Source organism: Pongo abelii, chromosome 16, assembly GCF_028885655.2.
Source record: "Pongo abelii isolate AG06213 chromosome 16, NHGRI_mPonAbe1-v2.0_pri, whole genome shotgun sequence".
NCBI lineage: Eukaryota > Metazoa > Chordata > Mammalia > Primates > Hominidae > Pongo > Pongo abelii.
In genome coordinates, this window is record NC_072001.2 from 90,758,222 (window position 1) to 90,777,157 (window position 18,936).

Consider the following 18,936-nt stretch of genomic DNA (forward strand, 5'->3'; position numbering starts at 1 on the left):
ATCACCTCTCCCACCAGCCTCATCTCCAACACTGGGGATTACAATTTAAATGAGATTCAGGTGGGGACACAGAACCAAACCATATCACAGTTCATTCCATTACACTCTTCTCTGGTTTTCCAGTGGATGAGGAGGATCCAGTGGAGCATTCTGAGGTCCTAAAGGAGGCCAGAGCCGCTTGATGGAAGGAGACTGGATCTCTGAATCACTATGTGGAAGGCCACCCACAAAACATGTGACTGAACTGTTACACATGTGAGAACATAAAGCATCAATGTGAAAAGCCACAGAGACTATAATTAGTACTCTTAATATTATGTGCCACTGTTATGGGGACTAAGTGAGACCATGCACATAAGGGACCTGACACATGATAGGTGCTAAATAACTGGTAGCATGGGAAGAGGAAGCAATAAGTCTACATTAGTTCTCATGTTGCATTCTATGTGAGTCTTGGGGAAGAGCCAGGCCCTTCTCAGGACTTGGAAGAGTGTCAGGCTTATACTCTATTATCAAAAGACTTTCATTCCAGTAGGGATAAATTACCGAGTAAACAGAAGAGACAGCTCCTAGGTCCTTGCAAAGTGTAGCACTGCCCTCATCATACCAAAATTCTCCTCCCATTCCAAAATAGTACAATTGACTTAGTTTACTCAAGCACAGTGGCCCTCACCTTATTCACGGGAGATGCATTGCAAGAATCCCAGTGGATGCCTGAAGCTATCCATAGTAACAAACTCTACATATATGATGTTTTTTCCTATACATATGTACCTATAATAAAGTTTAATTTATAAATAAGGCACAGTAAGAGATTAACTACTAAAATAAAATAGAATTCTAACAATATACTGCAATATGTTATGTAGATGTGTTCTCTTTCCTTTCTCTTTCTCTCTCAAGATATCTTACTGTACTGTACTCAACTATTTTCAAATCACCATTGACCACAGGTAACTGAAACTGTGGAAAGCAAAACAAACCGTGGATGAGGGAGGACTACTGTAATCATTAGGCAGAGTGAAAGATGATTTACTCTAAATGTTTGACCCAGTTAACTGACAAATTCCATCACAGTAAACCCCGCTACAAAAAATCTTGGTTTCTGGCTGAGCCAGGGAAGAAATCTGATCCTCTGCTGTTTCCAAGCAAAATCAGTTTACAAAATTATTTTCTGTTTCCTATAAATCTTCTGAAATGACTATAGACCAAATAACCAATCGATTTGGAGCCATTTTTTCCTCCCATCTAAAACACAGAGATATTTTTCACTCCTATGCAAAAGGGAAAATGTTAAATCACATGCGAATTGCAGATATAAGCATTTAAAGACTGTTTCCCTGTTTTGTGAATAATCTTTCATTTTATGAAGGAGTCAAAATATTTCAGTAGGTAAAATCAATAGCAGCCCCCAGAGTGGGTGGAAATTCTCCAGGCTCAATATGGTTTCATGCATGGCTATCCAAGCTGAATGTCTTAAGGGAGCAAATAGTGAATTCCCTGCCTTAGAAGAGATGTAAGAATTAGAATCTTTTATTTTTAAAACTAATGTGTTATATAATGGTTCACTTATTCAACAAATATTTATTAAGCATTTACTGTATGCTACATAATACATCAAATGCTTGAAATACACAAAAAATAACATCAAGAACCTACCCCAGAGGGAAGAGCCTGGTGAAATGAGTAATATTTAAGAGTGCCTGCTAAATTTTAAGCAGTGTTCTAAGCACTTTGCAAACATTAATTCATTTATTCTTCATAACAACCTATAAGGTGTTATTAACATGCCTATTTTACAGATAAGGAAAGTGAGGTACATAGAGTTTCAAGAGTGTTCCCAGTCCCACAGATAGTTAATTGCAGAGCCAGGTATGACCTTAAGCTGCCTGACTCTAGAGACCATGCTTCTGGTATGCACGGAACAAATACATAAGTACAGTCTCAACAATGTGATCAGAGACAGATTCAAAGAATCTTGGCCACAAGGTCTGTCTCATTTCATTATTGTTTTCCCCAGTTCTTCACAGAGTTCCTGACATGTGGTAATTATTTTAAAAATTATTTAATTAAGCACTAAAAGAGTAATTGAGAAAGTAATCTGACGGAACCCCACAGGCAGATTCTGCCTTTGCTGGGGGAAATCATGAAAGGCTTCACAAAGAAAGTGATTTTGAGCTGGGTGTGGAAAGATGAGTTAGGCCTTTGCTAGGTCATTCCCGGAAGCAAAGGCATTCTAGGAAGCAGAGTAGCCAGTCCAAAAGCACAGAGGCAGGCAAACCATGGCCACTTAGGTGGGTTATAAATACTTCACAAATAGACAGAAGGATAATTGTTGATTTATGTAATCTCAGTCTGACTCCTGAGCAAGCAATGCTTCTCAGATGATTCCTGAGGTTCTGAAATAGAGGGTTGCTTGGTGTTTTTCTTCTTCATTCTTGAAGAAAACTCAAGTTTTGTGGATATGGTTTCCTGAAGCTGCTGCTTCTAAGGTAAACCTTTAGATGAATGCTTCCCAACATGCCCCTGGAGATCAGCCCAGGGGCTCCAGTCTTCCCTAGAACTGAGAGAATCAACATTTTGGTCCACCAGGAATTCTGAGCCAAGGCCCATCCCTTGAAAAGCTCTTTTTTGTTTTCTTTGAGACAGAGTCTCACTCTGTCACCCAGGCTGGAGTACAGTGGCACTATCTTGGCTCACTGCAAGCTCCACCTCTGGGTTCACGCCATTCTCTTGCCTCAGCCACCCTAGTGGCTGGGACTACAGGCACCTGCCACCACGCCTGGCTAATTTTTTGTATTTTTAGTAGAGATGGGGTTTCACCTTATTAGCCAGGATGCTCTCCATCTCCTGACCTCATGATCCACCCGTCTCGGCCTCCCAAAGTGCTGGGATTACAGGCATGAGCCAGCCACTGCACCCGGCCAAAAGCTCTTTCTTAGGTGGAAAAACTCACCCGTGTTTTGGCAACCATTGCTCTACATGTGGAATTCCATACATTGCAAAGTCAGTAAAGAAATGAAGGGTAGGCCATTGGTATATTCATGCTCTCTGAAGTCTAAGCAAGGGTCTGACCTCAAAAAGGCTAAGAGGAGCAGGAAACAGGTGGCAGTGAGAGAAAGCCTTAGCAGCAGGAAGAGGAAGTAGTCAAGAATGAACTACACCCAAACAGAAGGAACTGCACTGTCCCCCAGTTTATGCACAGAGTAAAGCTAAGGGAAAATAAGAGAACCTTACTGATTCAGAAAATGCCTTTTCACAAATAACTGTTCTCTGAGGTCATTATTTTTCTTCTAGCTTCCTTGGCTGACCATGTTGGTGCTTCCCAGAGAGTCCATGTGTCACCTGATGGATTCTGTGCTCTGCTTAATCAAGCTGTGCTGTGCTCACCCTCCTTCATTGCTCTTGGTGTTCTAACCTGTTAAGATGATATTTGGGTTCCAGAACCTGACTTCTACCTCATGTCTGTCTGTTTGCTTCCTTGCTTTTTCCTTATAGTATCCACCATTACCCAAGCTTCAGGAAAAAAAAAAAAGGAAAACATTAAAAATGTTAAGAACAAAATATCTGAGCATGGAATCCTATGGCCATCAAAAGCTGGTGCCCACAAAATGGACCTTCATATAGTGTTTCTAAAATAAATAACCAAGGAGCCAAAAGCATTGCTAATATTTGATGTTTAAGTTTCAAGAGTGACACTGATAAAGAAGTGTTCATTATTCATATTCTCCATGAACATTTCCAGCCAATCATTAAATAAGAAAATATGTATTGAGCACCTACTTACTAGGGTTAAGACATCAGGCTAAATACTGTGGTGATCTAATTCATTATGGCATATTACCAATCCCTTCTAAGGACTTACATTCAATTTGGGGGTGACTGATGAAGTGAAAAATGGCAGGGACGGAGGGAGGGATGGAGGGAAGAAGGAAGAAAGGAAAAGAATAAAGAAAGGCATGTAATAGGTGTGTTCCTATTGCCAACTTAGAACTAGCATCAGGGTACTCATTTCTTTCAGGACAATTGTTTGGTACCTCAGCTTCTCAAAAAGTTCTTTCTCTGGATTAAAACAAGGAGAATATTCTTGCAATGTTTCTTTCTGTCCTGTGTGGTGTCTCATTCCCAGATCACTATGATGTCGTCTGTTGTTGATTATCTCTTGGTTCCTGAAGAACCCTTTGTCCTCATGGAAACACCCATGCCCTGTTCCCAAAATCTTCCAACAGCTTAAAAAATGCCCCCTCTGCTCCTTCCACAGACTCCACCTGTGCACTGTGGATAGTCTACCATTCTCAGACCTCCCTACCTTGGCAGAATGTGCATAGGGAGGACCTGGAAGAAGCCAGTACCTTCTCATGTCACCATCAGGAAGTGGTCCCAACACCACTTGGGGCCATTTGCTCAGCTGCTGCTCACCTCCAATGCCCACAGAAGTCTATTCTTGAGCTTCTCACTGCTCTTTTGCTTCTCCCTATGTATCTGTGACCCTATGCCCCAGGTTGCCAGAAAGGGACTATTCACTCTGCTCTGGTCTGGGGGAAGGTGTTTTCTCACAGGCAACTTCTCATCTTTAGCTGACACCCGGTTCTAGAACTCAGTCCCTTATTCCTCCCTCTGCCACAGCCATTCCAGGGTTACTGGCTTCTAGTCTCTGTTCCTCCAGTCAAACCTTTCGGGTTCTCACCAGAAGATTTACTTTTTCCTGAAGTTAAGGAAAGATGTTACAAATGGAAAGAAAACTAGAAGGTACCATATGGTAAGTGACAAGCTAGTTAAAATAGGTTTTAAGGTCCACAGGAGTTGAAATATGCAGGAATCACCATGAATGGGAGGGACCCCGAACTCTGGGGTTCAACCTGGGTCACGAAAGATGAATCACATTGAGATAAATGCATAAAAGCAGGAAGAACACTCTGGAAGGTATAGACACTGCAAGCAAAAGCAGTAAAACAGGGCAGGAGAAAACGCCAGCATGAACCAACACAGGATTGCTCCAGGTTCTTTCGGGAAAAGTAAAAAAAAAAATTTCAGTTGTTGGAAGCAGAGTCTGTTCTTCATTCTTCAGGACTCTTCTCCCGTGTCATTCTCCCTGAAGCTTTTTCTAGAGCTCACAAACACATGGACACTGTCATATGCAACCTCATTTACTCACCTAGTGATGCTTCAATGCATTTTAATTTGTGAGCATTTTTCTCAACTCTCTTACCTCATTACAAACTTCATCAGGTGGTATATTTTGGACTTTGTGTATGATTACCCTCCTCATAACAAACATCTGTCTATGCAATCAAAGGCTGATGATCAATTAAAGGATGTCAAAAATGTCTTAGGTTTAAGTTGGTTGAGGGGACTGCCTGGTGGTGGCACTTGTGCTGCCTCCATGTTTCTGCCTAAGGTGGCTACACTCTACTGAATGTCTAGCCTTTGCTACTACCAAAAAAGAAGATGTGCTCCTTCAATTGCATATGTATTTTATAAACAAGCAGTAACTACATCCAGACACTGTGTAAGATGCTGGTAATACCCAAGTAAAAAAGCATAGTCCTCTGTCCTCTGAGAGCTCAAAGTCTGACAAGAGTTCATTCATTCATTCAACAAATATTTATTAAGAGCCTATCATGCACCAAGCCAGGTGGTGGGAAAAACTTCCTTGGTCCTTGCCCTGATAAAGCTCCCAGATTGCAATCCTGGCAGCAGAGTGAGAATGGGCCATTAATAAAGGTATTTATGAGATACAACGTTGGCCCAAATGAGGGAGGTAGCAGTTGTGCTTGGATGGGTTAGTGGGACTTTAGAGGAGAAAAAAATGGAGAAGTTATCACCCAGCAAAAGAGAAGGAAAAGATAGTTCAGGCAGAGGAAACCACAAGAAAAGGCTTAGAAGAAGGAAACAGCAAAGTCAGCAAGGAGAGTGGAGGGCAGGCAGGGGTTAGACCATGGTGGAGCTTAGTGGCCAAGCTGAGGACTTTACATGTGACCTTTTAGACAACTGGGGGACATCAAAACTCAGCATCAGGGCCATGACGTGATCATATGTGTATTTTAGATAGATTGTTTCAAGGGACTCACTGCAAGTCCTCCAAGAGTTAATTTGCATGAACTCAATGTGGACAGTAGCCCAACAAATATGCTGCCTGCCCTTCCTTGCCTATCCAAGGTTCTTAGATACAGTAGGGTAGTACAGGTCCACAGACTGCCCTTGTGCCTGGAGAAACATCAAAATTTTCCAAAATGCTCTCTTTTAAGATGTAGAGAGTGTTTTCACAAACCAGAACCCTAATGTGTAGAATCTATGTAAGATTCCAGGAAAGTCCTCCAAATAAGTTTTTCAATAGTGCTGGAGAGAAATCTTCATGAAAACAAAGCCTTGTCAGGACGTTTTGAAACTCCAGATTAGTTGATGGCTGAATTATTATGCAAATTTGAGCCCCCATGACCTAGGAATACATAACCTCTTTAAAATAGCGTAATTATAAGACTTGACATTATGCTATGCCCATTTTCCAGTCATCTAGAGTGGTGAGTCTATCTCATTCAGAATGGACATGGATGAGAGTTACTCTCAATGTCAAATGATCTGCTAGCTGCCACTGGTCATGTCTCCCCATCCCAGCATTCTCCTACAGGCTCCAGACTGGCCTCATCCTCTCTCTTTTGGGAGGCAGCTTGTGCTACATAGAGTCTGCTTATTCAATACAAACCAATTTTTGATCCTAGGCCTAAAGCTTAGAGTTCTTCAGTATATATAGATTTTGCTTCACTCATAAAGACTATGCAAGGAATGACAACTAGGCAGTTCCCCAGAGTTCCAAAATGACCCAGATGCCTCACACCAACACAGGATAATTCTGGAAAAGTCTCTCAGAGACTGAGAATACAGTTTCCTAATATTTTCACAAAGAATTAAAACTCAACAGGGATTTCAAATAATCTGCTAGAAATTATCTAAGCATCTCTCTGTAGACCTCTTTCTCCCCATCAGTAGAGACCATAGATCTTGGCCCATTAATGCACACTGGCAGAATGTCAAATTGTTTTATTTTTCTATAGCTAATGAATCTGTTTCCAGATCCCATTCTGCTCCTTGGAAAAGACTTTGACAATTTAGAGTAAACTGAGTCCATTCAAAGTTTTCTCGATACAGTCATGGAATAACCTCCTTCTCTCCTTGGGTTTGGGTCTAAGTTGATGGTATCTACGTAGAGCCAGGGACAGCTGCATAATTTGTCAGGCCCCTTGTTCAAAAATTATTAAGAATTGCAGGACAGCAATAGCAGAGCATTAAACCAACCACTAGGACCTCTAAGAATGAATGCTATGTGACTATACAGATCATGAGCTCAGGAAGCATGCCTTTCATACTATCATGACATTGGTATCTACTTTATGCTGGCATCAGCTAAGAAGGCCACAGTCCCTCCAGAATTCAGATCAGTGGTCCAAGCTGGTCTCAGAGAGCATCCTCATTCCAACCTCAAGACCACTCCAGGCATATATCAAGGCTGAGCTGCTTTTAGATGCATGATGACCCACTGAGCCTTGGCCCTTGCCACACTGGCACAAGTACTGTAAGGACAACTAGTTTTTTTGTCACATCATCCAATTAGTCATCTCTATTTCTCTTTTGCTCTGTTCAGCATTCCCCTGCTCCCCAAGCCTAAATAAGGTGGAGAGGGACATCTCCTTTATTCTTAAATCCCCAAAGCTCTCTGCAGGGTCTGTCAACTCAAACCTTCAGCTATTGGCCATGCTCAGCCCAGAAAGAGCAGGGGACAGGGTCCCTTTATAGAGATCCACATCAGTATTACTGTCTGGCTCTATTTCCCCACTATTTATGTGTCTTTTAAAATTCCCCTTGTAAGAGTCAAGACAGGACATGGTAGCAGAGATATCACACTGTCTTTAGCACATGGGATCTCAGTTTTAAAAGCTCATAATTTACTTTATATTGTTACCTAAGTTCTCCTGTGGTCCCCATTCCCTGGAGTAATGGATTCACTCATTTGTTGATTTGTTCAATCAAAAATAAATCAATTAAACACTCTAGTTGCTAAGCGCTGACTTTTAGTATTGGAAATATTATGGGAGACAAGACAGACAATGTTCTCATGAGACTTATTTTCTAGAGAGGGTCAGCAAATGATGACCTGCAGACCAAGCCTAGCCTACTGCCTGTTTTTGTCAATGCAGCTTTAGAGGAACACAGTCACGCCCATTCATTTCCATATTGTTATGACTGCTACAACAGCAGGGCTGAGTTGTTGCAACAGAGACCATATGGCCAGCAAAGACTAAAATATTTATCTTGTCCTTTCAGAGTAAGTTTGCAAACTATTGTTCTGGTAAATGGGCGAGACAGTGAGTAAACAGGTTTTTAAAATACATAATGTATAAGATCAAGTAGTCACGAACTCTATAAAAAAGAAAATGAGGTTGGAGGATTGAGAATTATGGAGTGGCTGGTATGGGGAAGGCTATTTCAGACAGGCTGGTCAGAAAAGTGTTTTCTGAAGTGGTGGCATCAGAGCTCAGATGGAAAGGTAAGAGAAGGAACCACAGGAGTACCTGAGAGAATAAAGGATGTGAATGCCCTAAAGAACAGAATTAGCTTGTTCTACTTGGAAATCCCACTCAGCAAAGCCTAGTTGGAATGGAGTAGGGCCAAGGAGTAAAGAAAACATATATTGTGTAATACATCAAAATCGTATCACATTGTATGTCTTTGCTTTTTCTGGCCTTGATAATGGTAAATTTCAGAGGATGGTAACAGCCAGGAAAATAATTCACAACCATTTTTGAACTGCTTCCTTTTCCATAGCTTCCATTTATAGATCATTTCTTGTCTTTTTATCTGTAGATAAACTATAAATGTTGGAAAATATTAGAAAGAAACACTACATCAACAACACTACCATCCAGGCCATGATGAACTGACCATAAATGAGAGACATAGCACCCCAGTTCCCCTACCAACCATCAACATGACTTAAAATAGGAGACACTCTTTAGTTTGCTGTAATGGAAAGAGGGTGGGCTTGGGTGTCACACAGATGCTTTCTTGGCTGACAAGCAATTTACCTTCTCTGAGCCACAATTTTCTAATCTACAAAATGAGGTTAATAATACCAGCCTTGGGGATTTTTATAAAGAATAAATGGCATAGTGCATGAGAAAATCACTGGCTGGATTCCTGAGTGCCAACTGGATGCGAGTCCCCCAGTCTCACCCTTCCTCCCTGCCTTGTTTGCCAGTAGCACAGCACAGCTTGTATGATTCATGACCTAACTCTCGCTCCTTCTGATCCTTGAATCAGTCTGTCTAGTGTCTCCAGAGGCGGCGTCACCTGCCCTCGCTGTATGGGCAGTGTTGACATGAAAGATGAGCAGTGCCCACTCATACCTCTTGTTGATGCCTCAGAGTGGGCAATGGATTAGCTTTTGAGTACAGACATTTTACTTCTCCCTCCAGAGGCTTCTCTGCCTGAGCCTGCCCAGCCTGCTTTTAGACTGTGCTAAAATCACTGGCCAATTTGATTAAGTTGGAAAACAAAGAAACAGCCTTTTGACTGAAATTGATGAATGATTTCAGATTATCTAGGCCTGAGGGGATCTGGGTCTAGCAGCATCAGCATCACCCAGGAGCTTATTAGAAGTACAGACTCTCAGGTCACATCCCAGGCCCGCAGACTCAGAATTTCCATTTTAACAAAAGGCTTCTGTGATCTACATGCACATTAAAGTTTGAGGACCACTGGGATAGACTAGGGGTTCTTAATCTAGCTTTTATACAGGTGACTTGATCCCATCCTGGAGTGCTTCCCTTAGTCTGCTAATTTTTGAATGTGTCATGGATGATTCTCATGTGCAGCCAGGGTTGAGAACAACTAGTTTGTGTCAACTTCTCATAAGGCTCAGCAGAATTATAGGTCGGGCTCAAAATTGCACAGTGGATGTCTAACAGAATTGGGATTAGAACTGTAACCTCCAAATGCCCAGTGTTACATTCATTATTTTGTGTCCCATTGCCCCTCCCTGTGCAGATGGGTAAGGATGTATGTTCACTTTTATAATGTCTGTAAGTTGATCATGGCAAACAGTTTCAGAATTCACACTTCCAAGTCATCAAATCTATGCAAATCAAACTCTCAAAAAGGCTGTACTGCAAAATTTTCACTCAAGTTTATAAATGAGAACAAGAGATTTTCTGAACTATCTCCACCACGTATTTCTCTCTGAATGAAGTTTGATAGCCAGTTCTTTTTCCTAGAATACTGTGTATTAAACTAACTCCTTTCTACTAACAACCACCTTCTTCTGCTTGTTTAACTTTTAAACTTAGTACATCTTCTAAGCCCCAAACCAAAATTATACTTTTTTTTTTTTTTTTTTTTGAGACGGAGTCTCGCTCTGTCACCCAGGCTGGAGTGCAGTGGCACAATCTCTGCTCACTGCAACCTCCGCCTCCCGGGTTCACGCCATTCTCCTGCCTCAGCCTCCCAAATAGCTGGGACTACAGGCTCCGGCCACCATGCCTGGCTAATTTCTTATATTTTTAGTAGAGACGGGGTTTCACCCTGTTATCCAGGATGGTCTCGATCTCCTGACCTCGTGATCCGCCCACCTCGGCCTCCCAAAGTGCTGGGATTACAGGTGTAAGCCACCGCGCCCAGCCAATTATACTTTCTTTTTAACCATCTCTATGATTTCCCTAAAAATGGACTTCCTTCCTCTCAACATCCCTGTTTGATCATGTGGATCTCTGTGAAGGAGAGTGGCCAATAGTCCAGGTTTCCATCTCCACATTCTGCAAACACTTGCAGATAGACTGAAGCCATGTGACTAGTTCATGCAAACGGACGCTGAGCAGAAGTTTTCTGTATCACTGCTTGGCTGAGACATTTAAGAGACAGCCTGCTAGCTCCATCTCTATCTTCTGGGGGGAAAACTTGGAAGCTATGTGTTTATATGGTACTGTCACAAAGTTAAGAGAACCTGGATTCCTGTGTCACCAGATGGAAGAGAGTCTCCACCCACCCACACTGGATACAATGTGAGTGAGAAATAAATGTGTTGTGCTACACTACTAGACTAGAGGGGTTGTAGGTAGCAGCAGCTGGCGTTGCATAAGTAGTACATGACATTAGTGTTTCTCAGACTTTAACGTGCATGTGAATCATCTAAGGATCTTGTTAAAATATTAACTTTCAGCAGGTCTGGGAGGGATCTGAGACTCTGCATTTCTTATAAGCTCCCACTATTATCAATGCTACTGGTCCTTGGACAACAAATTGGCTAGGAGGATACTAAAGCATTCTTCATTGCTCTATAATAGTTGCACACATATTTTCTCTAACTAGACCATCAGGTCTTTTTGGTACATTTCAGTATTCCTGCCACAAACACATTCAAGAAAGTTGAGGAAGATCAAAAATTGCACATTAAGGCCCTCTGAAAATTCCCTCCTTCATAAAAGCAATGAGAAAACTGGCAAAAACTTGAAAAACAATTAACTTTTTCATAAGGCTGGAAGTTAGCTAAAAGTTTGCAGAAATCCGGGGATCACTTATGCAAGAAAACTGGCAGAATCTCAGTAAGAACAGTAAGCTCTGTGGCATTTTAACTTGTCCTAGTTCCTCTGCCCACCCTCCAGCTCTATATTCATCTTGAAAAATAACTGATCAGATCGATTCATAGTGAAAACCACTATTCTGGCATCCAGTGAAGGGAGCAAAAGAGGATGTGGCTCTTTCAAAGCCTTATTCTCAGAAAATTGTCAAATAAAAAACTGCACCAAAATGAAAGATAAAATAAGACATTTCTGGATAAACAAAAACTGATCATTTCTTGCTAGCAGACCTGACTTTACAAGAAGTACTAAAGGGTTGCAAATATTCATATTGGGCACAAGATGAACACAAAAGTCCACTGTATTTTTATATACTAGCAATGAACAATCTGAAACTAAAGAAAATAATTCAAATAATTCAAATTTGCAATATTATCAAGTAACAGGAATAATTCAATAAAAGTGCAATACATGTACACTGATATCTAGAAAAACACTGTTGAAAAAAATTAATGAAGATCTGCATAAATGAGAATACAACTCATGTTCATGGATTGGAAGTCTTAATATTGTTAAGATGACAATTAAGCCCAAATAGATTTAGAGATGAATGCAATCTCTATCAAAATCTCCCACTGGCTTTAATAGAAATTGGTAAGCTGATTCTAAAAATATGGGCATTCAAGGGTTTCAGAATAACCAAAACAATCTTGGAAAGAGCAAAGTTGGATGACACATTCCATATATATATATTTTTATATATATGTATTTTTATATTTATATATTTATATTTATATATTTATATTATATATATGTATCTATATATTTATATTTTTGGGGGGGGGTGGGGACTGGGTTTTGCTGTATCACCCAGGCTGAAGTCCAGTGGTGCAATCATGGCTCACTGCCACCTGGAATTCCTGGGTTCAAATGATCCTCTTGTCTCAGCCTACTAAGTAGCTGGGACTACAAACATGCACCATCAAACCCTGCTAATTTAAAAAAAAAAAAATGTAGAGATGGGGTCTTGCTATGTTGCCTAGACTGGTCTTGAACTCCTGGCTTCAAGCAATCCTCCCACCTTGGCCTACTAAGGTGACGGATTATGTACATGGGCCACCATGCTTAACCAGAATAGCCTTTTCAATAAATGGTGTTGAGACATTAGGATATCCACATGCAAAATATGAACTTGGACCACCTGCAACCTTACTGTATATACAAAAATTAACTAAAAATGAATAAAAGGCTTAAAAGTAAGAACTACAACTATAAAACTCTTAGAAGAAAACAAAACCATAAATCTTTGTGATGTTGGGTTAGAAAATGGCTTCTTGCATCTGACATCAAAAGCAACATGCACCAAAAGAAAAAACAGAGAAACTGAACTTCATCAAAATTAAACTTTTGAGCATTAAATAAAAAATTAAGTGAAAAAGAAACTCAAAGAGTATGAGAAATATTTTAAAATCACATATCTGATTTTAGCATTTAGAACATATAAAGAACTTTAAAATTCAACAATAAAGAGACAATAGCCCAGTTTTTTAAAAATGGGCAAAGGACATGAAAAAATATTTCTCTAGAAGAAGATATACAAAGATAAGCATCATTATAATTATCACCATCATTAGTTATTAAGGAAATGCAAATCAAAATCACAATGAGAACCTACTTCACATTCACAAGGATGGCTATAATAAAAAAGACAACAACAAGTCTTGGTGAAGATGTTGGGAAGTTGGAACCCTCATACGTTGCTGGTGGAAATACAAAGGATGTATCCACTCTGGAAGCAGTGTGGCAGTTTCTCAAAAAGTGAAACATACAGTTACCATATTGCTCAACAATTCTACTCCTAGGTACATACCAAAGAAAATTTAAAATATAGTCCCACAAAGAAACTTGTACAAAAATATTCATAGTAGCATTATTATTATAAAAGTGGAAACAGCCCAATATCCATCAGCTGACAAATGGCTAAATGAAATGTGGTACATCTATATAATAAAATGTTATTCAATTATGCTGTAACATGTATGAAGCTTGAAAATATTGTGTTAAGTGAAAAAAGCCCATTGCAAAAGGTCAGATAATGTATAATTCAATTTATATTAAATGTCTAGTATAGGTAAATCTATAGAAGTAGAAAGATTAGTGGTTACCAAGGACTAAGGGAGGGGAGAATTGGTTGCTGGTGAGTCCTCATGACAGAGAGTTTGTTTTTGAGGTGATGAAATTATTCTGGAATTAGAGTGGAGGTGATTGTACAATCTTATGAATTTACTGAAAATCACTGGATTGTACACTATGAAAGGAAGAGATTTATGGCATATGAATATTTTCATAAAATTAAAAAAGGAACCAAATATAACTTTTTATGTTACAAGGTATAACTGAATGAAATGAAAACAAAATACAAACAAAATGAAAGCTGAATAGGAAGCAGGCGGAAAGGAGAACGTGCTGTATTTGATTAACAGCATTACTCTCCTAGAATTCCCCGAATAAGCCTTGTTTTTTGGATTTTTCATATTTCTTCCCTGAAGGATTTTTTTTTTCACTCTGGTCTGTCCTGGAAAACAATTTTTTAACCTCAAAATTTGGCTCCAATATGAATCGTTCCAGCCTCTCCCATGTATTTTGTCCCATTTTCCCATATTGTCATAGAACTTTATACAAGCTTTCATGGTAGTGAATATGCATTTTCATTTCTTAAGGCCTAATTTACATATAGTAGAGTGCACAAATCCTAAGTGTAATGATCCATGTGTATCTGACTGTGTATACAATGATATATCTCCCCCCAGATCAAGATATAGCTTTTGAAAATCCCGGAAGTCTGCCTTGTGCCTCTCCCAGTTAATCAAAGAGAATCACTCTTCTGACTTCTATCCGAATGGATCAGTTTTGCTGTTTTTGAACTTCGTATCCATGAATTCATGCAATATGTGTTCTTTAATGTCTAAATTCTTCATTTAACACTGAAATTCATGAATGTATGCATGTAGCAGTCATTTATTTTTCACTGCTATATAGTATTTCATTGTACTAACATACCACAATTTATTCTTTCAAATGTTAATAGATGATTGACTTTATTTCCATTTTGAGGTTATTATGAATTAAGTTTCTCGGAAACTTCCTATATATGCCTTTTAGAAGACATAAGCACTCATTTCTTTTGGGTGTAAACTCAGGAGTAGAAATGTTGGATCATAATACATCAATATGTTTTGCTTTACTAAGTACTGAGAAACAATTTTCCAAATTGGCTGTCCTGTTCTGCAATCCCAGAACAACACATGAGAGCATGGAACTGTGTTTTAATTGCCTGTCACCCCACTCCACTGTTGGCACCTTGAGGGCATATACTCTTTCACCTCTGTGTCCTAAATATACGGTTGGACATGGAAAAGATAGGAAATGATGCCACCAATACCCTATCCCAGGGACCAGGAAGCCCTTTCTGTAAAGGGCCAGATAGCAAATATTTTAAGCTGTGCAAAAAGCATACCGTCTCTGTTGCAACTACCTACCTCACCACTGTAGCTACAGTAGCCATACATGATCTATAAACAAATGAGCATGGATGTGTGCCAATAAGACTTTATTCTTAAAAACAAGCGACAAGTTAGAGTTGGCCTGTGGTTCAGTTTACCAAGCCCCACAATCCTCAATCCTGCCCCCATCATTCTCTGACCTCAACTCCCACCACAATTCCCCTTGCTCTCTTCCACAGAGCCACACTGGTCTCCAGCATTTCCAGACTCTCTGCCTGGAATGTTCTTTCATCAGATTTGCCTGAGTGACCACCTCATCTCTTCAGCTCTTTAGTCAAATGTGACATTTTTGGTAATATTTCCTCATATTTCTTTACTATTTTTTTTGTTTTGTTTGCTTTGGAGACAGAGTTTTGCTGTTGTCACCCAGGCTGTAGTGCGATGGTGCAATATCAGCTCACTGTAACCTCTACCTCTTGGATTCAGGAGATTCTCCTGCCTCAGCCTCCTGAGTAGCTACCTACCACCATGCTCAGCTAATTTTTGTAATTTTAGTAGAGACGGGGTTTTACCATGTTGGTCAGACTGGTCTCGAAGTATAACCTCAGGAGATCCACCCACTTTGGCCTCCCAAAGTGCTGGGATTACAGGCATGAGCTACCGCGCCCGGAATTTCTTTCCTATTTTTCTCCATAGCATTTATTACCATCTAACGCATCATGTTTTTTTAATATTTTGTGTCTTATCTATATCATCACCCCCCAACACAAACACATGAAGAGTGGTTTTTGACTTTTTTTTATTTAGTGAGGTATTCCCAGCACCTCAGTGTCTAGCTCATAGTAGATGCCTGGTACGTATTTGTTGAAAGCGTGAAGGCGCAGAGAGCTCCTGGCCCCAGGGTCCAACTACAGGAAGCCCATGGCTACAATGCTCGCTCTGACAGCTGTGACTACAGTAGGTCCCACTTCCCACTATAGCCATGTGGTCATGAAACCCAGGCACCCAAGTAGTAGGAGCATAGGGGCTGAGAAATAGTCCTCGCCAAACAGCCCAGGCTGAACAGAGGGGCATGACAAGATGCAAGTCGGCCACAGCAATTTAATGCAGATTTCTGTGGGTTATTATGCAAAAATATCCTACTTATATCTAAATGGAATGCCCATGTGACTTGCCAGGCAAGGCCTAAGTAATTATGTCTTTATGCTATAATTACACAGTCCCACCAAATTACAGAAATTAGGGATGGAAAACAATAATGCTGCTAATGAAACCTTGTTTCCAATCTGAGGTCGTCTTTCCACACAGGTCAGAGTGTTTCACAACAGTCTTCTCCCAGAGGGAAGAAGTTCAACTCCCAGTTAGCAGAAAGGAAAACTGAGCTACAGGGTTAACATAGCTCCTTTCAGACTACATTATGTTATTGATTGAGCAAAGTCAGAAAGAAAACCCCAGGCAATTATTCCATCCACTTCACCACTCCTCCTGGGGAAATCCGGTTGTCCTAACCTTCAAAGCCTTCTGAAAAGAAAAGTTTCAGGCTCTGAACACCACCCTATGATGTCCATTTAATTACTCCTTCATAGAATAAGTAACCCATTGATAAAGCTCATAGCTTACTAATGTGATTCTTTCATCAACCTTGATATTATAAGTGTGGAAATTGCATTTTCACACTTATATATTATATACAGAAATTGCATATATTTGTGTTATGTCTATCTGTAAATCTCCAAACATATCCCATGGAAAGAAGTTTGGCCTATGCCAGAGGCTCCTCCACTCCACAGATAACTTTGCCCACACAACCCCTCACAATGCTGTCTACCTGCTTCAGACAGGCTGGAGATGCTTTTCTGAAACAAGAGATGAAAATAACAATTATTGAGCAGGTATATGTTCCAGGCTCTATGTTAAATGCTTCTAAGTACATTTGCTGTTTAGCATTGCTCAGATAGTATTGTTATCCTTGTCTGTGGGAAGTAGAGAGGTTGAGATTTAGAAAGGTTAAAAAAATTGTCCAATGTCACACACTTGGATAGTAGCAGAGTGATGATTCACACAGAGGTATCTTTCATTCTAGAACACTACAGTCATCTTGAATTCTTGGTTAAGAGCAGAAATGATTCCCAAGTAAACCACTGTCTTAGGAAAAGCTAGCTCTAACTCTGAAAACCACATAAATACCAGAATAATTTTTGAATAATGATATTAATCATCATCATAATCCTTACATATTGATTTTTAAACAGTTTCAATGAGATATAACTCACATATTATAGCTCTACTTAAAGTGTACAAGTCAATGGTTTTTAATATAATCAGAGTTGTGCAACCATGACAACAATTTGAGCTTAGAGTATGTTCAGCACCCAAAAGAAATTCCATTAGCAGTCATTCTTATTTCCAAAACAACCACTCCAGCCCCAAGGCAACCACTAATCTATCTGTACTAGATTTTCCTATTCTGACCATTTCCTATAAATGGAATTATACAATATGTGGTCTTTTGTGACTGGCTTCTTTGACTTAGCATGATGTTTTCCAAGTTTATTCACAGTGTAGCATGTATCAGAACTGAATTACTTTTTATTGCCAAATAATAGTTCATTGTACGGCTATACCACATGTTGTTTATTCATATTTTAGTAAATGGACATTTGGGTATTAGGGCATAATGAATAATGCTGCTAGGAACATTCATACATACTTATGTGTACGTATAGAACTGTGTTTTCATTTCTCTATCTTGAATTACTCGAGTTGAATTACTGGGTCATATTGTAGATCTATGTTTCACTTTTCAAAAAACTACCAAACTGTTTTCCAAACAGACTGCACCACATTCCCATCAGCAATGTATGAGAGTTTCAATTTCTCCATATCTTCACCAACACTTGTTGTGGTCTACTTTATTATAGCCATCCTAATGAATGTAAAGTAGGATCTGATTGTGGTTTTGATTTGCATTTTACTAGTGACTTAAGATACTAAGCATCTTTTAATGTTCTTACTGGCCAATTGTGTGTCTTCTTTTGAGAAATATCTGTTTAAACCATTTTCCCATTTTTAATGGATTATCTTTTTATTATTGAGTTGTATCATTATATGTATTTTCTGGATATGTCTGTTTTCAGATAGGTGGTTTGCAAGTATTTTATCCAATTCTTTGGACTTTCAATAGTCCAAAGTTTTAAAATTTAATGAAGTCCAATTTATCCACTTTTTCTTTCGTTGCTTGTACTTTTGCTGTCATAACTAAGAAACCACTTGCTAACCCAAAGTCATTAAGATTTACTGTTTTCCTCTCAATAAACTAGGTATTGATGGAACGTAGCTCAATAATAAGAGCTACTTATGACAAACCCACAGCCAATATCATACGGAATAGACAAAAACTGGAAGCATTCCCTTTGAAAACTGGCACAAAACAGGGATGCCCTCTCTCACCACTCCTATTCAACATAGTGTTGGAAGTTCTGGCCAGGGCAATCAGGCAGGAGAAGGAAATAAAGGGTATTCGATTAGGAAAAGAGGAAGTCAAATTGTTCCTGTTTGCAAATGACATGATTGTATACTTAGAAAACCCTATCATCTCAGCCCAAAACCTCCTTAAGCTGATAAGCAACTTCAGCAAAGTCTCAGGATACAGAATCAATGTACAAAAATCACAAGCATTCCTATACACCATTAACAGACAAACAGCCAAGTCATGAGTGAACTCCCATTCACAATAGCTACAAAGAGAATAAAATACCTAGGAATCCAACGTACAAGGGATATGAAGGACCTCTTCAAGAAGAATTAGAAACCATTGCTCAATGAGATAAAAGAGGACATAAACAAATGGAAGAACATTCCATGCT

At 39.6% G+C, this 18,936-nt stretch overlaps 1 long non-coding RNA gene across 1 annotated transcript in view; it reads right to left on the bottom strand.

Moving 5' to 3' along the window:
* The window catches only part of LOC134760219 (uncharacterized), a 453,492-nt gene that overhangs the window by 314,703 nt on the left and 119,853 nt on the right, over window positions 1–18,936 (bottom strand). The gene's annotated exons all lie outside the window — the stretch shown is intronic.